This window comes from Puma concolor, chromosome E2 (assembly GCF_028749965.1).
Source record: "Puma concolor isolate L17-30 chromosome E2, mPumCon1.1.hap2, whole genome shotgun sequence".
Classification (NCBI taxonomy): domain Eukaryota; kingdom Metazoa; phylum Chordata; class Mammalia; order Carnivora; family Felidae; genus Puma; species Puma concolor.
The window spans coordinates 17,573,179-17,599,815 of record NC_141681.1 but is presented as its reverse complement, the minus strand read 5'-3'; the positions used below and the strand labels follow the sequence as shown (position 1 = coordinate 17,599,815).

At 42.6% G+C, this 26,637-nt stretch overlaps 1 protein-coding gene across 1 annotated transcript in view; it reads left to right on the top strand.

The window, feature by feature from the left end:
* Nucleotides 1–2,595: 2,595 nt before the first annotated feature.
* WWP2 (WW domain containing E3 ubiquitin protein ligase 2) overlaps nucleotides 2,596–26,637 on the top strand; it is a 149,408-nt gene continuing 125,366 nt past the window's right edge. The window contains exon 1 of the mRNA XM_086689042.1: nucleotides 2,596–2,692. The gene's annotated coding sequence lies outside the window, so the exon portion shown is untranslated. The remainder of the gene's footprint in view (nucleotides 2,693–26,637) is intronic.

Genomic DNA, 26,637 nt, shown 5'->3' with positions numbered 1-26,637 from the left:
TTATGAAAACATTTCAGAATTTATTGTATGTCTTTTCAAAAAAATCTATACTGTAGGATCTACAGCAATGTGTTCAACAGTTCAATAAATGTTGATGAAATCTATTCATTCAGCAGTTTACTTAAAGAGACCTTCTGTGGGCCGAGCACTGCTTTAGGAGCTGGGATATGGCTCCTATCTTCACAATTCTTGTAGTAGGAAACATGGTACATACACACATGCATATATTCATATATGTCAGATAGTGATAAGTATGGAGAGATATGAAGAAAAAACTAAAGCAGGAAGGAGGCTGGTAGGAGGGGGAGTAAGAGATGGGTTGCATATTTAAATAGGGTGATCAGGAAAGGCTTCACTGTGATAGTTGAGCAAACATTTGATGAGAGATGAAGGGGTCAGCCATCTGACTACCTGGGGAAAGAGCTTTCCAGGCAAAGGGAAAATCCAGTCCTAAAGCCCCAAGCCAGAGTGGGTGAAGCAGAGTACCGAGGGGAAGAGTAATTGGAGATGAGGTGAGGAGGGATCATGTAGGGCCCCATAGATCACCATACACTCATTAGGTTTTACTCCTTTATTTAATTAAAAAAAAATTTTCTTTTTAATTTATTTGTTTTTGAGACAGAGAGAGACAGAGCATGAGCAGAAGAGGGTCAGAGAGAGAGGGAGACACACAATCCGAAACAGGTTCCAGGCTCTGAGCTGTCAGCCCAGAGCCTGATGCGGGGCTTGAACTCACGGACTACGAGGTCATGACCTGAGCCGAAGTCGGACGCCCAACCGACTGAGCCACCCAGGCACCCCAGGTTTTACTCCTTTAATGCGCAATTGTGAGCATGCTTGCCTGGTCTTTTCTATCTTTTAGTGAACATCTACTCAAATACCACCAAGTCAAGGAATCCTTTCCCAATTCCTCTGGAATACAATTAGTATAACTCCCTTCAGTGGAACTAGAGAAGTTTTAAATAGTTTTATAGTTTTAATAGGAATTAATGTAGGGCTCAAGATAGGATGAGAGTGTTTGAGAACAAGAAGCCAGAGGCACCCTAAGAATGTCTTGAAGGAAAGAGAGAGAGCACCAAGAAACTGAAAGCAGTTTCATTACCAGGACAGAAGGTGGCAGGGACTGCTCGTTCTCTCCAGAAGGACACCATACAGGCGCCAGGCCTGGGATAAGAATGTTTTGTCTAGCACCAGATGTACTCATGACCCGGTATGGAATACACTGCAGGTGTAGGACCTGTCAGGATGTCAAATACTACGTTGTATGTGCTTGCTGTTATAAGACAATTTGCAAAAATAAAAGAGGCTTGAGCCAGGGGACCAATGCTTCGGCCCCTGGAGAGTGCCAGCCCCCTGCCTTCCAATTCTCTCATCATCGCACCTTTAGAACCTGTGTCTCTACAAGAGAGGCCTGTATCTCCTTGAAATGCCATCTCCTGGATTTGGAATGGGAATAGGAACAGTAGAGACTAAGTACTCAACGAATTTAATTTGCATGCATAATAGGATCCATCTAAACTCAAAAACTCCAAAATAACAGGATAGTTTGCAGTGCTTAAGGCTAATTATGTGATTAGTATTTCATTTATTTATTTAAAGTTTTTTTTTTAAGTTTATTTATACACTTTGAGAGAGACAGAGACAGAGTGAATGAGGGAGGGGCAGAGAGCAAGGGAGAGAGAGAGAGAATCTCAAGCAGGCTCTGTACTGCCTGATGTGGGGCTGGAACTCACGAAACTCTAAGATCATGACCTGAACTGAAATCAAGAGTCAGACACTTAACTGACTGAGCCACCCAGGCACTCCAAATAGTATTAATTTTAAATAAATAGTGATTAAAAGTGAAGAATTAGAGTCTTCGTTAGTACAGACTGTTGATTTGAAATGTTCTTTATAATTAATAACATTCTATCTGCTTTGTAGATTAAGGAAACGGGGGCTGGTTTGGTGGGGTGAGGCACTTTATGGACCCACCCTGGGGTTTTTGAAGCTTTCCTACCTTTGCTTTATGTCACAAAAATAGATGCTCCATAAAGACTACTTCTGTGTTTCTAGAGTCCAGAATGGTGCCTGGTACCTGGTAGGCATAGGGTTGCCAGATACAGCAAGTAAAAATACAAAATGCCCAACTAAAATTTTCAGATAAACAACAAATACTTTTTTGCTTTTTTAGTATAAATATGTCCCGTGGAGTATTTAGGGGATATCTATATATTGCACAGCAGTTTATCTGAAATTCAAATTTAACTGGGCGTCTGTATTTACTGCATAACCTTAAGGAGCTCAGTAAATATTTGTTGACTTGATTAGCCTCCTCTCACCTGTAAAATGGAACTAACGATAGACCCGCCTCCGAGGTTGACGGGAGTGAATGAAGCGCCTGGCACACAGTGAGCCTTCACTTATTTGCTTGCTCCAGGATCAGCTGGCACACAGTGAGCCTTCACTTATTTGCTTGCTCCAGGATCAGCTAGCGAGCGGAAAGCCCTTCCACTTTCCAACACAGTAATGATACGAAGGCCGACTCCGGGACAAATGTACCCAGGCCCTGCCTAGGTTGCCCACACCTGCAGCTCTGGCCAGCCTCTTCCGGGTCAGGTGACCGCGCGCGGTCACGTGACCCGGCCCGAGTGCGGGCGGTGGAAGGCGGAAGTGGGAGCGGAGTTGGGCGCCGCTTCTGTGGCCGCGGCAGGTAGCGAGCGCCGGCGCGATGGGCGCGGGGGGCTCGGCGCGCGGGCGGGCCGGGGGCGCGGGGTGGGCGGCGGGCGGCGGGCCGCGCGTGGTGGGCCGGGGCGGTGCAGCCCGGGCGCCGGGGGGCGGCGGCTTCCTGTGGGAGGGGCCTGGCGCGGCGGTTCCGGCCTCCGAGGAGGGGTGTCCCGGCTCCCGCCCGAGCGGGGTGGGCGCACGGCGGGCCGCGCGCTGGGGTTCTTAGAAGTGGACGCGGAGGCGGCCAGGGTTGCGGCGGGCGTCAGGTCCTGCCGGAAGGGGGAAAGGAGCTTTGGTGCCAGGGATGAAGAGGCGTGACCTTTGTGGAGGGATCGGGACTGGAGGAAGGGGCGACTTGGGACCGAGCTGGAAGGGGGCTCCTGAGAATATGACAAGGAGGGAAAGGAGAAATCAGGAAGAAGATGCGGTGTGAACCCCATCTGAGAGTCTCTTTCTTCCTTCTTCTTTGGGAATGATTGTTACACCAGACTTTGATTTGGGTCCCATTCAGTTTTTAAACTTCAGGAAGGATCACAGAATCTTGATCATTTTGCTTTCGTCACACCCACTTTGTCCTGGTTGGGTAGGGTTCCACTTCTTGGGAACCTAGCCCTTCAGATCATCTTTCTTTGAGATTTTCCCAGATCTGATCAACTTCGAGGCTTAAAAAAGGAGTGTGGGCGCTTTACTCTGGCCATAAAATGGCTTTTAGCCTAAATTGTTGATCACGACCTAGCCCAGTATTACCTCAGCAACACTGCAGAAATCTTGGACACAGTGTCTCTACTGCTTTATGACTTTTCCTCTTTCTTCAGTTTAAATTATTCAGTTTCCCTTACCCTATGATTGCTTATCTTGACACACTGTAAGTAGGTAGGGTAACTGAGAGGTCTGGGTTGTGTTCCTTTGAATTGTGACCTGGATCATTATTTCGGTATTAAATACCTGTGTTAAAGCTGCTCATCCTTTTTTTCTGCATGCTTACTAAAATTTGCTGAAGTGAAATGAATTTCATGGATGTGATATAACTGGAGTGAATGTTCAAACTGGACAGTCACAGGAGCCAGAGTCGTTTTGGATTACAAGTAGGGGGAAAAAATGACTATGCTTAACAGTTAAAGGGGTGCCTGGGTGACCCCATTGAGTGCCTGACTTCAGCTCAGGTCACAATCTTAGAGTTCTGAGTTCAAGCCTCCATCTGGCTCTCTGCTGTCAGTGCAGAGCCTGCTTTGGATCCTCTGGCTCTGTCTCTCTGCCCTTACCCTGCTAGCACTCTCACTCTCTCTCTCAAAAATAAGTAAACATTTACAAAATTATTAAAAAAACAATGGGGCGCCTGGGTGGCGCAGTCGGTTAAGCGTCCGACTTCAGCCAGGTCACGATCTCGCGGTCCGTGAGTTTGAGCCCCGCGTCGGCTCTGGGCTGATGGCTCAGAGCCTGGAGCCTGTTTCCGATTCTGTGTCTCCCTCTCTCTCTGCCCCTCCCCCGTTCATGCTCTGTCTCTCTCTGTCCCAAAAATAAATAAAAAAACGTTGAAAAAAAATAAAAAAACAAAACAAAACAAAAAACGTGAGTTAAAGTTTTTGAAGTATTTGACAAACATTTAAAAATTAATTTCTGTAGCAGCCTTTTGGGTTATGTTGGGAAGGTATTATTCCCATTTCATAATGAGCAAACAGACCTAAGAGAGAGTGGCTTGATTTTTAAAAACAATTTATTGTTTCCTTGTTTCCTCATCTCTTTCTTCCTCCTAGACTGCACATCCTTCAAGGGTAGGGTTCATATCTTGTTTGGCTGCTACCCTAGTGCCTGGCATGTTGTAGTCACTTGGTAAACGTTTGGTGAATGCATGACTTTCTAAAGGTCACATAGCTATAAGCGGAGGACAAGGCTTTTGAACTTGAGACCTAGCTCTTTTGTCAGACTGCCTTGCCGTTTTTTGTATTATTGGTCCATGTGGAAATGATAGGCATAGGAAAAAAGCTTGGGTTGGCTTCTTAGTCTCTTTTACTTAATGATGACTTTCTCAGTTACAAACAGGTTATATCAACATCTCATTTAATTTTCACCACGATCCTGTGAAGGTCAGTATTGTCCCTGTTCCACAGATGAAGAAACAGTTTTGGTGGAGTCCATACTTTAGATTCATCCCAGACTAGTGAATGAATGACTGAGCAGGGACTGAAGCCCAGGCCTGTTAGCTTTAGACCCATTCTCTCTCATTTATAGAAGCAATATAAAGTTGTATTTTATTTATTTATTTATTTATTTATTTATTTATTTATTTATTTATTTTTTAAAGTTTTTTTTTTTCAACGTTTATTTATTTTTGGGACAGAGAGAGACAGAGCATGAACGGGAGAGGGGCAGAGAGAGAGGGAGACTCAGAATCGGAAACAGGCTCCAGGCTCTGAGCCATCAGCCCAGAGCCCGATGTGGGGCTCGAACTCACGGACCACGAGATCGTGACCTGGCTGAAGTCGGACGCTTAACCGACTGCGCCACCCAGGCGCCCCTAAAGTTGTATTTTAAAAGTATTTTTGCAAGTTAAGGAAAAAATAGTGTATATATCACACCAGAGATTGTGAATGTAGAATGCAGTTGACGTTTAAAAAGCTACTATACCATAGATGCCTCTTCCTGGGAAAACAGTCTTTCATTCAAGGAATATGTGTGAGTGCTGCTCTGGGCCAGGCACTGTGCTACAGTTGTACTGTCCAATATAGTTGAGTACTAGAGAGATGCTATGAGTACAAAATACACACCAGATTTTCAAGAGTCAGTATGAAAAAAAAAAGGGTAAAATGTCATTGATTTTTTTTTTAATGTTATAACAAGGATACTATTAATATAGTATCAATATGTACTATACGCAAAAACATTTTAAGTTTATTGGGTTAAATATAATAATGTAATTGGATTAATTTCACCTGTTTCTTTTTCTTTTTTTTAATGCTTATTCTTGAGAGAGAGAGAGAGAGAGACAGAGCATGAGCGGGGGAGGGGCAGAGAGAGAGGGAGACACAACCTGAAGCAGGCTCCAGGCTCTGAGCTGTCAGCACAGAGCCCAATGTGGGGCTGGAACTCACAAGCCATGAGATCATGGTCTGGGCTGAAGTTGGATGCTCAACCGACTGAGCCACCCAGGTGCCCCTCACCTGTTTCTTCTTACTTTTCATTTTTTTTTTAATTTTTTTTTTAACGTTTTTTATTTATTTTTGAGACAGAGAGAGACAGAGCATGAACGGGGGAGGGGCAGAGAGAGAGGGAGACACAGAATCGGAAGCAGGCTCCAGGCTCTGAGCCATCAGCCCAGAGCCCAATGCGGGGCTCGAACTCACGGACCGCGAGATCGTGACCTGAGCCGAAGTCGGACGCTTAACCGACTGAGCCACCCAGGCGCCCCTCTTCTTACTTTTTAAAATGTGTTTCCTTGTGGGTCACCTGGATGGCTCAGTTGGTCTCACAGTTTGTGAGTTCAAGCCCCGTGTCGGGCTCTCTGCTGTAAGCGCAGAGCCTGCTTTGGATCCTCTGTCTCCCTCTCTTTCTGCACCTCCCCTGTGCTCTCTTGCTCTTTCTCTCTCTCTCTCAAAAGTAAATAAAAACTTAAAAAAAAATAAACCTTAAAAATGTGTTTTCTTGAAAATTAAAGATTATATTGGACAGTGCTATTCTAAACACTGGGAATATAATACACAAGAAAAGCAAAAATCTCTGCCCTTGTGGATCTTACATTTTAGTGGGGCAAGGAGCAATAAACAAGATAACCACATGAAGTGCATATTATATTGTAATGAAGGAGGGAAGTGGCATGTGGTGTGGAGTGTTGGCTGGGGTTGCAGTTTCCCTCAGAGTCTTTAGAGAGAAGCCTTCCTGGGAAGGTGACTGTTGAGTAACGATCTGAAGGAGCTGAGGGTGGGAGCTGTGTCAGTGCTTCAGGCAGAGTTGAGTAGCCCTAAGAAGGAGCACCACTGGTAGGTTTGTGGGCCAGCTAGGAGGCTATGGTGGCTGGAGGTGTGTGGGTGAGGGGGAGTAGAAGAGTGAGGTCAAAGAGGTGTTGGGGACAATGGGAGAGATAAGCAGGTCATGGAGGGCCTTTTAGCCTATTGTAAGGATGGTGGCTTTTACTCAGTGAGTTGGGGTCACTGGAGGGTTTTGAGCAGTGGAGTGCAGAAGACATACCTTGCTTTTTATCTCAGTCTGGTTATGGTGCAGAGAAAGAGCACAGAGGAGCAAAGCTAGAAGTGGGGAATCAAGTTCCGAGGCTATCACCATGATCCAAGCGAAGGAGGGCGGGGTGGGAGAGATGGAGGTGGTAGAGATGGTCAGGCCCTGGGTATATTTTGAAGTATAATCCACAAGGGTTGTGGATATAGAATGTGGAATTATCATTAAACTGAAAAGGGGAAGACTGTAGGAGGAACAGGGGTTGGGGCTCAATTTTGTTGACATTGATTTTAACATGTCTAATAGAAATCCAGTGGAAAGTGTGTGGGGCACTTAGGGAATTCTGGAGACAGGCCTGGGTAAAAGAGGTACTTGTGGAAGTGGTTAGCAGGTGGACAGTGTTGAGAGTTAAGACACTAGGCGAAGTCACTTATGAGTAGTGTTGATACATATCCAAGAGGAGTGCTTCGTGCAGGAAGTTAAATTTTGTAATAAAATCTCAGGTTATACTGTTACACTACTAGGAATTTTAAACACAGCAAAGCATTGTAGTATATCTTGGTGAACTTGATTTTCTTTCCTTTTCACTTTTCGTTTAAAGATCCTTTTGAAAACAACAAGCTATTTTCAAAAAATTATTATTTTTTTTACATAGGCTCCATGCCCAAAGTGGGGCTTGAAGTCATGACCCTAAGATCAAGAATCGCAGGCTCTACATTTTGTCAGTAAAATACTTAAAGAGGGTTCTGAAAAAAAAAAAAAAAGAAAATCGCATGCTTTACTGACTGAGCCAGCCAGGTGCCCCACTAATTTGTTTTTTTTTTTCCTTGAGGCGCCTACTCTTCAGGGCATACATCTTTGTGGTGCCACTGAAATCAATTTGAGTGCTAATTTCTGGAGTTAGTCTGCCTTTCTGGGTTGGTAACCAATTTAGAGACCTCCAAGAACGATGGGAAAGACACAGCCTGGAAGGATGGGTAATGAGTTTTTAATGTTTAAATATTAGTCTTACCTGACATGTATCGAATGCCTATTGTTTGTTGGCTATTCTGTTTTATAGATTTAAAATGGGACCCCACTGAGGTGAAGTGATGTGCGTGAGGTCTTGTAGCCAAGACATGAAAGAGCTGGGATTTGAATCTTGGTCTTCTGAGTTTGGATCTCATGCTTTCATTAGATGTGTGGTAGTGGATACACGACCATGAACTCCCATTGGAATCAAATTAGTGAGCTGGTTTGGAGTGATTTTGAGTCACTTTGGACTGTTACAGATTCTGGAATTTCTGAGAGGTGGGAATGAAAGGGAAGATCTTGTTTCCCTTAAAAAGAACTAACTGAATCTTTTTTAGAAAGTTCCTGTCCTAGGGCGTCTGGGTGGCTCAGTCTATTAAGTGTCCAACTTCGGCTCAGGTCATGATCTTACAGTTCGTAGATTTGAGCCCCGGATCAGGCTCTGTGCTGACAGCTTGGAGCCTGGAGCCTGCTTCAGATTCTGTCTCCCTCTCTCTCTGCCCCTTCCCGGCTTGCACTCTGTCTCTCAAAAATAAATAAACATTAAAAAAAAATTGAGACAAAAGTTCTAGTCCCTTACTTTTCCCCACAAGCTTGTAAACACTCAATGATTTAAGTCAAGTGTTAATAACTACTTCTAGGAAAATGCCAAACACTAACACTCAGCAGTCCTCACCTGGGGTAGGTGTCCCCTTCCTCTGGGTTACTCATGCCTTTTGCTTCCCGTTTTGTTGTGAGATCTGCTTTCCAGTCTCTTTTATTATTAGCCTATAATTCCACTGTGCTCCCAAAGATAGGCCCTCCCCTGTCTTTCCCTCTCTCTTTTTATGTACTTGGTCTTTGTACGGATGTCATTTGGCAAAGTTCCGTTCTGTTTGATTGTTTTTCAATATGGACCTTTGGAGAGTGGAAGGTAACTCAATGCTGGCTGCAGGAGAGAGGCCAAGAAAGAAGAATTAGTGTTGGAAATAACTGGAAAAGCATGAGAATGTGAAGGAAAGGAGGAATTGTTTTGAACCGACTCTTTTCTTCCACATTTTTCAAGAAGTGAATACCATGGGTGGATTTATAATTATAAATGAGAAGCTCTGCTTGTTTCCACAACTGGCTAATTAAAATTAAAATCTTGGTGCTGGTGAGTAGTTTTTGCTCTTCCCTGGCTCATCTGCTACCTTGAGATCAGTGTTCAGTGGTTTCTTCACTCAAGGCTGAGTCAAGAATTTGAGGAATTGCAGAGCTTAGAATTTTAGCATCAGGAACCAGCTTAGCGTGGGGCGCCTGGGTGGCTTGGTCGGTTAAGTGTCCGACTTTGGCTCAGGTTCGTGGGTTCAAACCCCATATCGGGCTCTGTGCTGACGACTCAGAGCCTGGAGCCTGCTTCGGATTCTGTCTCCATCTCTCTGTCTGCTCCTCCCCCATTCACACTGTCTCTCTCTCTCTCTCTCTCTCTCTCTCTCTCTCATATAAATAAACATTAAAAAAAATAAAAAAAAGACTAGCTTAGTTTGTAGTTAATACTTGAAGCACTTACTGTGTGCTGTTTTACTTGACTGAACTCATTTAATCCTTACCCTAATCTTACAAGGTAAGTAACATTATTAGCTTCATCTCACAGATAAAGAATTGAGATTTAGAGAGGGTAACTTGTCCAGTATCACTCAAAAGCTAGGGAGTGGTTAAACCTATTTACCTCTTCAAGATTGGCTGAAAGGTTTTTGTTGAAGTTGGGTGATAAAAAGGACCAGGTGCTTCAGATGTTCTAAGAGCTGTCGTTTGCTTGCTAAATCTGACGTGTGGTTGCTTTCTTTTGCCAAAAGCTTTTGAAAGACTTATTTCACAGGGGTCTCTCAGAGCAAGAAATCCAAGGTTCCAGAGGGACCCTGTGACATTCACCTTTGTATTTCCAGGATTTGGCACAGAGTGGGGTCTTAAGTATTATTGAAACAGTTACCGTGGCTCTGAACTGGGCAGGGTAAGAGGGTCTGGAAGGGGCTCAGTCAGAGGCTGGCTGCCTTCCTGCAGAAGGTGACCTTGACCATTATGCTCTCCTGGCTTCAAGAATCAACCCATCCTAACAACCTAAATGTTGAGTTGTCCATCAACTGATGAAGGGGTAAACAAAATGTCATCTATCCACATATTGTATAATTCCATGTATTTGAAATGTCCAGAATAGACATTGGAATAGACAATAGAGTCAGAAAGTCAATCAGTGGTTGCCAGAGGCTCCGTGCAGAGAGGAATGAGGGGTGACCGCTAACGGGTATGGACTTTCTTTTGGGGTGATGAAAATGTTATGGAATTAGATAGTGGTGATGGTTGCACTACTTTGAATATACTAAATTGTATGCTTTAAAAGGGTGAATTTATGGTATGTGAATTATATTTCAACAATAATAAAAATAAAGAACCACCCAGTCCTGTTTTCATTATACCCTCTCTGTTCTGTGGAGATCAAGTGACGATTTCAGTGCAGGTGACAGCAGCTACTGTCCTCCCATCTTCTGGTGTCACGGCACCACACGTTATTCAACTCCCTCTGTTCCCAGGAGAATACATTGAAACATGTTCTCCCTGCTTTTTTGATCTCAGGTATTTCAAATATTTTAACTTAAAAGGACTATGATAGATCTTTGTTGTCTTTCTGGATATCTCTGGCAACTATGAACCTGTTGGTGGACCCTTGACGTGTTTAGTTTTGCTAATGAGAAGAACTAAGCAGTTACTACCTTAACCAAGAGTTTCTTGTCTTTTAACCACTTGTGGATTATAGGCAAAGAAAGCTGGCTTTTTATTTATTATCTTTTTTTTAAGATTTTATTTTTAAGTAATCTTCATACCCGACGTGGGACTCGAACTTTCTTTTTTTTTTTTTTAATTTTTTTTTTCAACGTTTATTTATTTTTTGGGACAGAGAGAGACAGAGCATGAACGGGGGAGGGGCAGAGAGAGAGGGAGACACAGAATCGGAAACAGGCTCCAGGCTCTGAGCCATCAGCCCAGAGCCGGACACGGGGCTCGAACTCACGGACCGCGAGATCGTGACCTGGCTGAAGTCGGACGCTTAACCGACTGCGCCACCCAGGCGCCCCGTCGAACTTTCAACCCAAGATCAAGAGTCGCATGCTCTCTGGACTGAGCCAGCCAGGCACCCCTACTTATTTATTTAGTTTCTTATTTAAAATGAAAGGTGTGGGGCGCCTGGGTGGCTCAGTCGGTTAATTGGCCGACTTCGGCTCAGGTCATGATCTCGCGGTCTGTGAGTTCGAGCCCTGCGTCGGGCTCTATGCTGACAGCTCAGAGACTGGAGCCTGTTTCAGATTCTGTGTCTCCCTCTCACTGACCCTCCCCTGTTCATGCTCTGTCTATCCCTGTCTCAAAAATAAATAAAACGTTAAACAAAAATAAAAAAAAAAATAAAATGAAAGGTGTAAGGGCTTTGTTACCTTCAGTGTGGAGCTGATAACCCCCACTGCAAGCTGGTAGTTCAGGTTGTACCACAGTCTAACTCTGAGCTGGAGTCCAGCCTCCTTTTTGGTTGTGAGCCCTCCGGAGATACCCTTGCAGGGCCTGAGGCGTGCCCCTGTCACCACAGGGAAAAGGAAGAAATTGCCGGTGGGGGAGGGGGGAGGGGCCTAGCCAAGCAGAAAAGGAAAGAGGTGGAAAGGAGGAGGGAGATCGTAAAGCTTTCCTGGGAAGACGAGATAGGCTGCCTGCTACTCTTCCAGTGTAGCTCTCTTTGCTTCATCCTCTGACTTTTCATTAAAATAGTTAATCTTGGGGCGCCTGGGTGGCTCAGTCGGTTGAGTGTCCGACTTCCGCTCAGGTCATGATCTCACAGCCTGTGAGTTCGAGCCCCACATCGGGCTCTGTGCTGACCGCTCGGAGCCTGGAGCCTGCTTCAGATTCTGTGTCTCCCTCTTTCTCTGCCCCTCCCCCACTCACACCCTGTGTCTCTCAAAAAATGAATAAACGTTAAAAAAAAAAAATAAAATAGTTAACCTTATTCTTAATTCTCTAAAGCTAATCAATCGCTGTGTCAGTAGTGGGATCAAAAATTGTTTTGAGACAGAGCGTGAAAAATACTCATTTTTTAAAAATAGTGAGATAAAGCATAATATGTTTAGGATTCTCTTTTGTGTCTGGAATCACAACAAAGAAACAGTTTGAGCAAGACCATGGCCCCTGTGACTATAGGGGCTTATTTTTGGGAGGAAGTTACTGTGGTCCTGGGGGAGTTGGGCCTCCAAAGGATGTGTTCTTAGAGGAGGACGTGCAGTTTCAGCCTGATGGCAGTTGAAGTTAACATCTTCCAAAGCCTTTGTTGCTAATTGTATTAGTTTCCTGCTCCTTATCTGTGTAACAAATTGCCACAAGCCTGATGGTTTAAAACTAAGTGAATGTATTTCTCTACAGTTCTGGAGGCCATAAGTTTGAAATTAAGGGGTCAGGATCAACAGGGCTTCATCCCTCTAGGCTGGGGTGGAGGTGGGGAGGTTGAGGGAAATTCTTTTTTTGCCTCTTTTAGTGGCTCCAGGTGTTTGTTAGCTTGGAGTTGTAGGATTCTGATTTCTGCTCAGTCTTCACATGGCCTCCTGTCCTGTGTCTATGTCTTTTCCCCTCTGTCTCTTAAAAGGACGCTGGACCCACTCTAAATGCAAGGTGATCTTATCTTGAGATCTGTAACTTAATTGCATCTGCAAAACCCTGTTTTCAAGCGAGGTCACCTTCACAGGTTCCAGGGGGTTAGTGCTTAGACATGCCTTTTTGGGTGCTACAATTCAACCCACTACGCTAATTGAATGTAGACGGGATGTTCTTATTAAAATTAAACAAGGACATCATCCTATGACCTGATTTGAAGAGAAGTCTTTTCCTTTTCTGAATTTAAATTTTATTTATGACCAAAATAATACATGCACATAGTTTAAAAAGCCAAATAGCATTACAAGACTTGTAACGCAACAGCATTTCCTAGCTTCACCCCTCTTTGTTCTTGATTCTTGCTCTATAGAGTTCATGACTTTCAACGTTTTTTTTTTTTTTTTTTTTTTTTATGGTATTCTGCATATTTTTGTTTTGTTTTGTTTTGGTTTTTAAGTAGCTCCACTCCCAACATGAGGCTTGAATCTCATGACCCCAAGATCAAGAGTCACATGCTCTATTGACTGGGACAGCCAGGCACCCCAACTTCTGCCTTTCTGAGTGACATCCTTATACTGTTATTTTTTAGCTTGTCAGTTTTATTTACTGTCTTTTAACTTACCGAAGGTGAGGATTTAGCTCTCTTTCTGGCCAGTCTCCACAAACACGTATTCTACCCTGATCTTCTGAGTATTCCCACATCACAAGTTTTGATTAAATGATTTATGCTATTATAATTATCAATTTTATTCACAGCTGAGTCACACAGTTTATTAGGATTACATTTCCTTTCATACAACTTTTGTTGTTACTACTTCCTTATTTCCTGATTTTTTCATTTGCATAGTTTTCTGTGTTCCTGTCACTAATTCTGCACCAAACTTTTTCTTTTTAATGTTTGTTTATTTATTTACTTTGAGAGGGAGCGTGAGAGAGACAGAAAGAGAGAGAGAATGCAGGGCGCCTGGATGGCTCAGTTGGTTAAGCATCTGACTTTGGCTTGATCTCATGGTTTGTAAATTCCAGCCCCATGTCGCACTCTATGCTGTCAGAGCCTGGAGCCTGCTTCGGATTCTGTGTCTCCCTCTCTCTCTGTCCCTCCCTGGTTCTCACTGTATCTCTCTCAAAAAAATAAACATTAAAAAAAAAAAAGAGAGAGACCCTTTCAACTCAGAGTCCTTTATAAGAAAGAGAGTGCCCGGCTGCGCACTCGCGGGTGGGGAGGGGCAAAGAGAGAGAGAGAGAGAGAGAGAGAGAGAGAGAGAGAATCCCAAGTAGGCGAGCCCATTGTGGGGCTCAAACTCATGAACTGTGAGATCATGACCTCAGCCGAAATCAAGGATGCTTAACTGACTGAGCCACTCAGGCACCCCTGCACCAAACATTGTGATAGAGCTAAAGTTCTCCTTTTTTAAGTGCATCAGATGCATCGTGTAATTTTTCTTCTGTTTTCATTCTTTTATCTAGAGATAACACTTCGTATAAACTCTCTGGTCTGGACTGATTGCTTTCTGGGCTGTTACACTGTAATACCTTGGGATTTTTTCATCATTCATCTCAGAATTCCTTTTGTCTTTCCCATGTGAATCCCCACTATCCATCCTGTTTCTTCTTTACTCTCCCGGAGCACATCTTTCAGTAGCTTTCTGAGGAAAGCAGTTTGGGAGGAATTTTTTTGAGATTACAAATCTGAAAACACCATTATTTTCCAGCTATATTTGATTGATGCCTTTTTTTGGTCATAGAATTCTAGATTGAAAATAATTTTATCTAAAATCTGAAAGCATTGCATTGGCTTCTTGCATTTAGTATTACTGTCTGGAAGTCTGATGCTGCTCCGATTCCTCTTGTTTGTAAATGTGACAGGAAGCTTGTTTACCCTTTGTTCTCCTGTTCTGAAATTTCATGGCATTGTGCATTAGAGTGGTTTGTTTTCTCATGCATTGTTCTGTGCACTCCTTGGGTTCTTTCTGTCTGGAACTGTATGTACTTCAACTTAAGAAAAATCTTCTGTAACATTTCTGTGCTGATTTCTTTCCCCCTTTTCCCCCTTTTCTATTTCTGGACTTACTCTAAGTTGGACAGTGGACATTTAAAATAAATTCTCTATTTTAAAAAAGTTGTTTTTCTCTTCTTTTTCTTTTGGTTCTACTTTTTAGCGTGTGTCTTCACTTTATCAGCTTTGTTTTTTTCTGTCAGCACTGTCCTTTCTAAGAGCAGTTTCTTATTCTCTGAATCAACCACCCAGCCAGCTTGCCTTCCCACCTTCCTGCCTGCTTGCCTTCCTTCCTTCCTTTATTTATTTATTTTTTTAATTTATTTTTTTAATGTGTATTTATTTTTAAGACAGAGAGAGACAGAGCATGAACGGGGGAGGGTCAGAGAGAGGGAGACACAGAATCTGAAACAGGCTCCAGGCTCTGAGCGGTCAGCACAGAGCCCGACACGGGGCTCGAACTCACGGACCGCGAGATCATGACCCGAGCTGAAGTCAGCCGCTTAACCAACTGAGCCACCCAGGCACCCCTTCCTTCCTTCCTTCCTTTAAAATTACATTCTGTTCTTGTTTCCTAGGTGCAATATTTTATCTCTGAATTGTTTTGAGGCTATTTTTGATCTCTGTTTCATTTAACTATAAGCTTTTTAAAAAGAGATATAATTCATATACTTTACAATTCACTGCTTTGAAGTGTTATTTCTGCGAATGTTAGCCTTTTCACAAAGTTTGTGTAGTTGTTACTACTGTCTATTTGCAGAACATTTCATCACCTCGAGAGAAACTTTTTACCCATTAACAGTCACTCCACCCCCCTGACCCTCTCAGCCCTAGGCAACCACTGATCTCCTTTCTCTTTCCACAGATTTGCCTATTCTAAGTATTTTGTATAAATGAAATCATATAATAATCGGGCCTTTTTGCCTGCTTCCTTTTTTTTCTTTTCTTTTACTTAGTGTCAAGTTTTCATAGGTCATCCATATTGCAGAATGAAACAGCACTTCGTTCCTTTTTTCACCAAAGAATATTCTATTGTAAGGATATACTGCATTTTCTTATCTATTTCTCAGTTCATGAACATTTGGGTTGTTTCCCCTTTTTTAATTCTGAATAATCCTGCTATGCACATTTGTTCTTTTGGGCATACACCTAGAAATGGAATTGCAGGGTCTTAAAATTCTGTTTAACTTTTTAAAAAATATTTTATCTTCGAGTAATCTTTAACCCAACGTGGGGCTTGAACTCACAATCCTGAGACCAAGAGTTACGTGCTCCACCGACTGAGCCAGCCAGGTGCCCTGATTCTGTTTGATTTTTGAGGAACTGTCAAGGTGTTTTCCAAAGTTGTTCACCATTTTTCATTTCTTGCTAGCATTATTTGAGGATTCTGATTTCTCCAAGTTCTTGCTGTCATTTGTTCTTGTATACTTTCTGATTTTGGCCATTTTAGTTTGTGTGAAGGGGTATCTCAGTATGGTTTTAAAATGTTAGCGTTTCACTAGTGACCAGTGAGCTTGTGCATCCTTTCATATATTGTTTTTTTTTTTAATCTCTTCTTTAGAGAAATGTCTGTTTAGATCCTTTGCCCATTAAAAAAAAAAAGTTTATTTTGGGGCGCCTGGGTGGCGCAGTCGGTTAAGCGTCCGACTTCAGCCAGGTCACGATCTCGCGGTCTGTGAGTTCGAGCCCCGTGTCCGGCTCTGGGCTGATGGCTCAGAGCCTGGAGCCTGTTTCCGATTCTGTGTCTCCCTCTCTCTCTGACCCTCCCCCGTTCATGCTCTGTCTCTCTCTGTCCCAAAAATAAATAAACGTTGAAAAAAAAAATTAAAAAAAAAAAAGTTTATTTTGAGAGTGAGAGAGAGAGGGAAAGAGAGAGAGAATCCCAAGCAGTCTCCACAGTCCGTGCAGAGCGGAATGTGGGCTCGAACTCACGAATTGTGACATCCTGACCTGAGCTGAAACCAAGAAGTGGATGCTTAACCAGCTGAGCCACCCACGTGCCCCTGCGCATTTCTTTTTAAGTTGTATTATTTGGCTTTTTATTACTGAGTTGTAAAAGTTCTTTATTCTAGATACGAGTCTTATCAGATACATGCTTTGCAAATACTTTCATTCTTTGGGTTGTCTTTTCACTTCCTTGATGGTCTCCTCTAAAGCACAGAAAATTTTAATTTTGATGAAGACAAATTTATCTTGTTTTTATTTATTTGTGCTTTTCATAGCATGTCCAAGGAACCATTTCCTGACTTAAAGTCATGAAGATTTATGCCTTTCGTTTTTTTTCTGGGTTTTAGAGTTTTTGCTCTTATATTTTGGTCTTTGATCCATTTTGAGTTCATTTTTGTATCAGGTGTGAGGCACAGGCCCACCTTCATTCGCGCACGCATACCCAGTTGTGCTAGCACCATTCGCTGAAAAGACTATTGCTCTTATTTCTGCTGAATTGTCTCGGCACCCTTGTCTAAAATCAATTGGACGAAAAAGTATGGGTTTGTCTGTGGATTCTCAGTTTTCTTTACTTGCTCTGTAGGTCTGTCTTTATGCCTGTACTCCATGGTCTTGATTACTGTGGCTTGGTGGTAAGTTTAGAAATCAGGAAACGTGAATCCTCCAACTTCGTTTTTCTTTTTTTTTTTCAGGATTATTTTGGCTATTCTGGATCCCTTGCATTTTCTTATGCATTTTAGGATCAGCTTGTCAGTTATTTTTTTTCTCTGCCTGTTTTGATATCTGGCTTTTCTGTCTGAGGCTCTCCTCAAATTGTGTTCCTTTCTGCATGAAGTACCAGCAGGCTTAGCTGTGTCCTAGGACTCAAATGAGGGAAGGTGAGTGGGGTGGGGGGCCAGTGACTGGTCACAGTTCCTGATGTAGACTTCCACTTATCTTCCTGGATCTGCATGGTGCCTTATCACTACCCTCAGCTGTGCCTGAAATCCTCAGGTGTAGTCGAATCTATCCAGAGTCTAAAAATTAACTCTCCTGTTCAGGTTTAGGGAGGGTGACTGCCTAGCTGAATTGGTGGGGAAGGGGGTCCAGGAACTCTGTTTTCCATACAGGCTTTCACTGGTCTCTCCTGTTTTTAGGCTCACTTAGGTTCTCACTTTCAGATGTACCTGGTGACCCGGTTATTGACCCTCAGCGCCATCAGCCTGCTTCTCGGCAGCTCTGCCTCCCCAGCCGGTTCAGGCAGTTAGGTTTCAGTTTCAACTCGCTTTCCAGAATGTTGCCTCCCTCTTTAACTGTTGTTTCGTTTTCTATTCATTTTTAGTGGGTTTGTATTTTTGTATTTCTTTTTGTTTTAAATCTTATTTCTTTTTTTGAGAGAGAGACAGAGAGAGAGTGAACAGGGGAGGGGCAGAGAGAGGGAGAAAGAATCCCAAGCAGGCACCGTGCTGTCAGCACAGAGCTCCACGCGGGGCTCAAACTCACAAACCCGGAGATCGTGACCGGAGCCGAGATCAAAGGTCACTTAACCGACTGAGCCACCCAGGTGCCCCTGTTTTTGTATTTCTTTTCTGTCTTTCTGATGGAGTTTGAGAAGGGGACAGACAGAGATAAATATACGTGTTTAATCTGTCAGGTTTATTGAGAGCCCCTGGCAGGCTCTCCGGGGAAAAGTTGATATCATGGAAAGTGGTGTAATATGTGGTCTCCTTGGAACCACTACTGACACAGAGCTCCTTCACTAGATTCTGTTCCTAGAGTTTTATATTCCCCCATTTTTTTCATCTGCATATTTTTCTGTGCAATTTTTCTGCATAATTTTGGTTTTGCCTACAACATTTGGATAGAGCTAAAGTCCTACTCTTAGTACAGTGGGCTAATTCAGTAACAGTAAACCAGTGGTTCTTACCCCAAATTTATATTAGGATACCCTGGGGGAATTTTTAGATAACATAGCTGACCCCACCCTACTCCAGACCAAGCAAATGGGAATCCCTGAGGCTGGGATTTGGTTGTCCTTTTTGTTGGTCTGTTTTTCATACTCCCCAGATCATTCATTCTTGGTGCACAAGGAATCGAGAACCATGCTCCAAAGCATTTCCTATTTCACTAAGAATAATTTTACTTACGAAGAATTTTTCAAATTCCACTGAATCTCTTACCGCTGTCATTTTCTTCCTCCTTCAATGCCCTTGACATGCGCTGGCCCCTTTTTGTTGTTTATCCTCCCAAGACTCACCAGCACCTCAAGAGCTTCTGCCCTTGCTCTTTTATCTGCCTGGAATGTTCTTCCACTGATATTCTCTATTCCGTCCGCCATCTTCAGGTCTTTGCTCAGAAGTCACCTTCCCAGCAAGACTTTCCTTGTCCACAATTTTCTCTGCTTTCGACTGCCATCTCAAATTCCTGTCCTCCTAAACTGCTTTGTTTTCCTCCGACTGCTGGTCACCTCCACACATCTCTCATTTGGTTTCTGTCTGACATCCCTTGGGGCACATGTCCTCTCCCTGTGTTATCAGTCTTTTAGTGTTTGAAGAAGCCAGTGGATGGAGCCTCATTTATTCTTTCTCTCATGCTCTTCTTTTCTGTGGGTAGATATGAGTGACCTGTATCATTTCTTTCTCCTGGAAAAACTTCTTTTAAAAATTTCTTTCAGAGCGTGTTTTTGTTTGAGGAAGTCTTTTGTTTATTCCTTTACTTTTGAAGAATAACTCCACTGGCCCCAAAATTCTAGGTTAGTGTCTTTTTTCTTTTAATACTTTAACTATTTCATTCTGCTGTCTTGTTGCTTGTATCGTTTCCGGTAAGAAGCCTGCTGTAATTCTCATCCTTAATCCTGTATAGGTTTGCTGGTTTTTTTTTTCTCCTTTGGCTTCTTTCAAGATTTTCTCTTTGTTTTTGGCTTTGTCTAGATTAAATAAGGTAATATTGTGTGTCCAGTTGTTTGTTTTGTTCTTGTTTTTGGTATTTATCCTACTTGATGTTCTCTGAGCTTCCTGGATTTGGGGCTTGTTCTTGGTTTTTAATTTTGGAAAATTCTTGGCCATTATTACCTAAGGTATTTCTTTTGCTCTGTTCTCTCTTCTTCTGCTATTCCAATTATGCATATTTTGCACATTTTGAAATTATCTCACGGTTCTTGGACTTTTAAAAACATTCTTTCTTCTCTTTGCATTTTCATTTGGGAAGTTTCATCTGACGTATCTTCAAGCTCTGAGTCCACAGCCACGTTGTCTACTGATGAGCCCATCAAGGCATTTTACGTTTATGTTACACTGTTTTAGATTTCTAGCATTTTCTTTTTTCTTTCTTAGAGTTTCCACATCTCTACTTACATTGTCCATCTGTTCTTGGGTGTTTTCTACTCTTTCCAGTAGAATCATTAACATATTCATCCATAGTTATTTTTGAGAGAGAGAGAGAGAGAGAGAGCAGGGGAGGGGCAGAGGGAGAGGGAAACACAGAATCCTAGAATCCAGGCTCCGAGCTGTCAGCACAGAGCCTGACGGACATGGGGCTCGAAACCACGAACCATGAGACCATCACCTGAGCAGAACTCAGACCCTTAACCAAAGTCAGACATTCAACTGATTGAGCCAGCCTGGCACCCCCAAAGTTATTTTAAATTCTGTCTGATAGTTTTAAAATCTCTGTTATCTCTGAGTCTGGTTCTGATACTGCTTTGTCTCTTCACACTGTTATTCTTGCCTTTAGGCATTGCTTGTAATTTTTTTTAAAGTTTATTTATTTATTTTTGAGAGAGACAGAGAAAGCATGAGCCAGGGCGAGAGAGAAAGAGAGAGAGAGAGAGAGAGAGAGGGAGGAAATCCCTAGCAGGCTCTGCAGGGTTAACATAGAACCCGAAGTGGGGCTTGAACTCATGAAACTGTGAGATCGTGACCTGAGCTGAAACCAAGAGTTGGATGATTAACTGACTGAGCCACCAGGAGCCCCTAATTGTAATTTCTTTAAAAGTTTATTTATTTAGGGGCATCTGGGTGGCTCAGTCAGTGGGCGTCCGACTTCAGCTCAGGTCATGATCTCACAGTCCGTGAGTTCAGACCCCGCATCAGGCTCTGTGCTTACAGCTCAGAGCCTGGAGCCTTCTTTGGATTCTGTGTCTCCCTCTCTCCCTCTGTGCCCCTCCCCTGCTCATGCTCTGTCTCTTGCTGTCTCAAAAATAAATAAAAATATTAAAAATTTTTTTTAAAGTTTGAGAGAGAGAGAGAGAGAGAGAGAGCATGTGTGTGCATGCGTACTTGCAAGTGGGGGAGGGGCAAAGAGAAAAGGAAAGAGAATCTCAAGTAGGCTCCATACCGTCAGTGCAGAGCCTGATGTGGGGCTAGAACTCATGAACCATGAGATCAGAGCTGAAGTCAGATACTTAACCAACTAAGTCACCCAAGTGCCCCTTTCTTATAATAATTTTTAATTGAAGGCTGGACATGTTTCATTGGGTAATAGGAACTGAGGTGAATAGGCCTTTCGTTTGGGATTTTATGTTAATCTGGCTAGGAGTTGGTTTGTATTTAATGATCGCTAAAACTGTAAGTACCAGAAACTTCAAATTCATCTAGTGTTCTTGTTTTGGTCTCTTGGTTATCTTTGGTCTTCCCTAAGAAGTCCTTTTTTTTTTTTAAATAAAAAAATTTTAAATAAATTTATTTTAGAAAGAGAAAGAGAGCATGAGTGGGGGAGAGGAGCAGAGGGAGAGAGAGATACTCAAGCAAGCTCCATGCTCTTTGTGGAGCTGGACATGGGGCTCGATCCCACAAACCTGGGATTGTGACCTGAGCTGAAATCAAGAGTCAGACTTTCTTTCTTTCTTTTTTTTTAATTAAAAAAAATATTTATTCATTTTTGAGAGAGAGAGTGAGAGCACGCGCAAGCTGGAGAGGTGCAAAGAAAGAGGGAGGGATACCAGATTCTGAAGCAGGCTCCAGGCTCTGAGCTGTCGCGGGACTCGAACCCGCAAACCGTGAGATCATTACCTGAGCTGAAGTCGGATGTGTAACCGATTGAGCCTCCCAGGCGCGTCCCCCAGGAGCTCAAAGTGTGCACCTTTCATCTCTTTTAGGTGTAACCCACTCTTATGACCCATGATATGATAGGAAAGTATGGGGGAGGGGGAGTATTTTGCAATCTTATCATTAAATCTCAGTCTTTTAATGGGTCTTTGTCTCTTGGTTGTGACCTTCACAAGTGTTTATGAACTGTTTTCTCCCCCTTAGGTGAAACAAGAAGGCTAGAAAGGCCTTAGGGAAATTTCCTCCCCCTAGTTAGGATAAAGCTCTGGGTAAAGTCTTTTTCCCTAGAGATGGGCCATTCTTGTGGAGAACATTTGGCATATTTCACAGTGGTTACTTCTTCCATTTCTGAGCCAGGGCCAGGAGGGGATCTTTCTAGGTTCTTTACCAGGAATTTTTTTTTTTTTTTCCTGTTTTATTCACTGATGTATCGCTAGCACCCAAAACAGTGCTTGGTGTATAAAAGATGCTCAGTAAACATTCATTGAATGAGTAAATGAATACCTTTCACCCAGGCCTGTGAGGTTCTTTTATGTAGATGTGGAAGAATTTCTCAGACCTAAAATGACAATAAACTGATGACATTTCTTTGAATGAGTCGTCCTCAAACCTAGTGTTTACTTACTGGGTTTTGTGGTGTTTGTGAGCGTCTCTCTAATCTGAACCCTGCATAAAATGGGTTTGTTTTAGAGCGTTTTTTTTTTTTTTTCATTTTTTTTTGACTGCACCCTTTAGAAAAAAAATGTATTTGATATGACCCAGTATGCATGTACATATAGTATACATTTATCTGAACAGACTTTTCAGGAAATAATACTTTTCCTTACGTTTGATGTACTCATATTTTCTACTCTGTTATATTTCATTTTTAAAACATACTTTTCAAGATTTACATAGAGGATAGGTTCAGAGGACAATATATGTTTCATTTTTTAAAACAAATTTGGGTAAATCTACCAGAGTTAGTTTTGGCTTCCCCCTTCCCCTCCCAATAAATCCGTTACTTTCTCCAATAATGAAATTCTTTGTGTGTCTGTAATCTTTGGTGCTATTTTAAACATTGTTCTCTTTCTTCCTCCTTCCTGGCCCAGGCTTATGCTAAGTCAGTTTTTTTGGGGAGCAATTTGGATGCAAGCATTTCCAATTGCTTTTAGCAAGGGAAACAATTCCTTGAGTTCACCACAGTGTTGCTGAGACCTCAGGTTTCATGAGATTCCTGTAGTGCGTAGTGGGGATTTGAGACTCATGCCCATTAGGGGCCCTGAGGCAGAAGCTAATAGATTAAAAGTGCTTTTGGGATGGGATCTGACTTCTCTTCTCTAGGAATGGTTACTTTTTAAAATACATGGTTGAAAAGGTTTTACAGTTCAAAATACCTACCTGCCTTGTGATGTCAAGGTGCTATTTTCCCTATTGGATCTGGAAAGACAGGCAGAGCCCTGCAGAATAACACTGATTATTGTTAAGAAACAATGGACTGTAATCACGAAAGACATTGGAGAAAGAAAATGTCTTGTCTGCTCTGTTTCTCCTCCTTTCCCGGTTGGCTTTCTTCCTTCTAAGCCTTCTTTGAAATTTATCTGACTGATTTTGTTTTGGGGCCACGAAGTATATAGATCAAGAGGTTTGGGCTTCTTCCCATTTAACAGGCCGTGTGGAAGCTTCCAGTTTCATTCTCTCGAAGTCTCTGGAGTTCAGGCCACGGGCTAAAAAATACTAAAGCTAGTTTAAAATTACCCTCCATCGAGTTGCCTTAGGAAAGAGAGAGTCCCAATAGATGTAAAGGTTTTTAAAATGTTCTTTTATTTTTAAAGTCTATGAATAATGGATTTCCAGCTTATAGTGTTTTAACCCCTGTTAGTGAAAGCCCTGAGGCTTAATTTATAATCATTAATCTTTCCTTCATTATTCAAGATATGATCTTTCTTCCCCCTTAAAATTATCGTTAAACTACGGGAAAGATCAAACATGTAAAATGGTTCAGAGAATTAGATAAAAAATAGTCATAAAAACCACCATCTGGATTTAATGAATATTAACATTTTGCCATATTTGCTTCAGAACTTTTTCTTTAAAAGATAAAATGTTGCGGATACATTTGAAGTTCCCTTGGCCTCGCTCCTCACTCCAGTTCCCCTGCTGCCTTCTGTGCTACCCCAGGGGTAACTTCTGTTCTCACCTCTGTGTGGTTACTTTCCATCCACGCTTTTATGCTTTTATTCCATTTACGTTTGGCCGCAGCAATGTACAAGTGTTTTGTGTAAGTTCAAGTATACACCAATTGCATTATACTACATTAGGTTTCCCCTGGCTTTTTTTTTTCCTTTTAGCATTATAATTTGGGATTTGTACATGAAGATTGAATTCATATATTTCAAGCACTACATAGTATTCCATTTTATAAATGTATCACAGTTTACTCATTCCCCCATTGATGGACATTGTTTACAAATTTTTACTACTAGAAACATTGTTGTGACGAATGTCTTTGAATATGGCTTCTTCAGCGTGTGTTAGACGATTTTCTCTTGGCAGATATGTAGGAATGGAATCTCGGGAGGTGCACTATATACGCATCTTTAACTTTATGGAGCTGGCAGGTACCATCTAATATGCCCCCAAAAGTGTATAAGGCTTCTCACCAGCACTTATTGTCAGACTTCCAATCTCTTGCTAATCTGCTAGGTAGAAAGAGACTTGATTTTTTTTTTAAGTTTACTAATTTATTTTGAGAGAGAGAGCACACACGCTAGCAAGCAGCAGAGGGACAGAGAGAGGAGAGATTCCCAAGCAGGCTCCACACTGTCAGCACAGAGCCCTGTGTGGGGCTCCAACTCACGAACTGTGAGATTGTGACTCCCGAACTGAAATCAAGAGTTGGAAGCTTAACTCACTGAGCCACTCAGCGCCCCAAAGAGTTGATCTTTTTATTGCTTTTCCCAAACAAATTCAGACTGGGGAATCACAACATCATCCTTTTAAATTTCAGAAAATGATGTTCAAATTCATTCATTCAGGAACCATTTCTGGAGTTCCAGTTATGGGGCAGGCACCATTCTGGATAGTCAGGCTACAGGGCTGACAGATGGGACACACATCTCAGCCTTCACGCAGCTTACATTCTTGGGGGGGGGGGGGGCTGGGTAGAGAGAGACAATAAATATGATAAATCAATATGATATTAATCATGTCAGTGATAAATGCTAGGGAGGAAGAGTAAAATAAGGAAGGATGGGCCCAAATGTGTGTGGAGAGGTAGGGTTAATAGGGTGGTCTGGGAACACCTCTTAAGAAAGTGACATTTGAGGGCACCCGGTGGTGCAGTTGGTTAAGCGTCCAACGTCAACTCAGGTCATGATCTCACGGATCATGAGTTTGAGGCCCGCATTGAGCTCTCTGCTGTCAGCGCAGAACCCGCCTCTGATTTCTGTCTCGGTCCCTCTCTCTCCCCTCCCTGCTCGTGTGTGTGTGTGTGTGTGTGTGTGTGTGTGTGTGTGTGCTGTCTCTCAAAAAGAAATATTAAAAAAAAAAAGTGACATTTGAGTAAATGCCTGAGGTAATGAAGGAATAAACCACGTATGTGGACTACTGGGGAAAGAACATTCTAGATGGAAAAGGTGGAAGTCTAAGAGGGGAGCATATCTGGCATGTTCAAGGAACAGTGAGGAGGCTTGTGTAGTAGCTTGAGAGGAGGGAATAAGTGGGGAGAGAAAAGGGATGAGGTCAGAGAGGGGTCTGGACTGTAGCACACAGGACCTCCATTTTCAGGACTTTGGCTTTTGCTCTGAGGTGGATGAGAAGCCGCTGGGTGGTTTTGAATAGCAGAGCGATATAATCTGACGTACATATTAAAAAAAAAAAAAATCAATCTGCTGAGTGTAGAGATTAGATTGAAGGGGGTGAAGGGAGAAACAACAATCTGGGTAAGAGATCACCGGGCTTTGGACCAAGACACTGACAGTAGAGGTGGAGAGAAATATTTGAACCTGGGAATATTTTAATGGTAGAACCAACAGGCATTATTGACGGATTGATGTGGGGTGGGAGGGAGAAAGGAGAAGGAGGGATGAGCCCCAGGATTTTGGCCTGAGCCACTGGTTGGAAGGAGTTGTCATTAACTGAGATGCGGAAGGCTGAGAAGCACATTCGTGGGGGAAGGGGGGATATCAGAAGATCGGTTTTGCCAGTAGACAGAGGGTCTGAGGTTCGAGGGTGAGGTTTGTAGCAGACATACCGATATGGGACGCTCAACAAATAGATGGTATTTAAAGCCATGAGACCAGTGAAATAACCAGTAGATGGGTAACGCCTGGGCCATGGGACACCCTCATGTTAGAGGGTGAGGAGGGGAAAAGGAGCCCGCAAAGGGGCTGAGCAGGAGCAGCAGGCCAGGTGGGTGGAAAATCAGGCAGGTGTGACTTCTGGAACCGAGGGAAGGAAGCATGTCAAGGAAGAGAGTGATGGATCCATCAGGTCACGTAAGACGAGGACTGAGAATTCACTACCAGATTTAATAACATGGAGGTCTAGTCTTGAGAAGTTGATAAGGGTAGTTTCAGTATTGTATTCCCGTATTCCGCCATTCCAGTATCATATTGCCATATGCTCCCTGCAACTTTTCAGGGGATTCCACTGCTGTTCCATATGTAAGATTGAAGTAAAATGCTTGTTACAGACCAGTCCAGAAAAAAAACCCAAAAAACAAAAAACTAATCACTTACAAATTTTTTGGACTAGATATATCTTACAAATAAGGCAGATTATTTTGTTTTGGGCTAACATCTTGAGGCACAAAATGATTTGACCTTAGCTATGGAAAATGTCAAAATCATTGTGACTTCACAGTGGCCACATTTCATCCTCACGTAAAGGGCTTCCATTCTTGGAGTCATGCATTGTTTTAAGGCTGAAGAGCTCTTCAGGATTGGAAGTTCAGAGGAGAGATCAGAAACAAAAAGAATGAGAGAAGGTATTAATGATGTTGAATAGAATAGGAATTTCAGTGTTTTTGCAGTAGCAGTTCTCAGGGGTGGTCCTTCTACCTCTGGCGGCCCCTTGAGAGTTACAGGGTTTTGCAAGATCAAAATTGTTTTCATAACAACTTTCTTTGCCTTTTTCCTCTGTGATCACATACGCACGGAT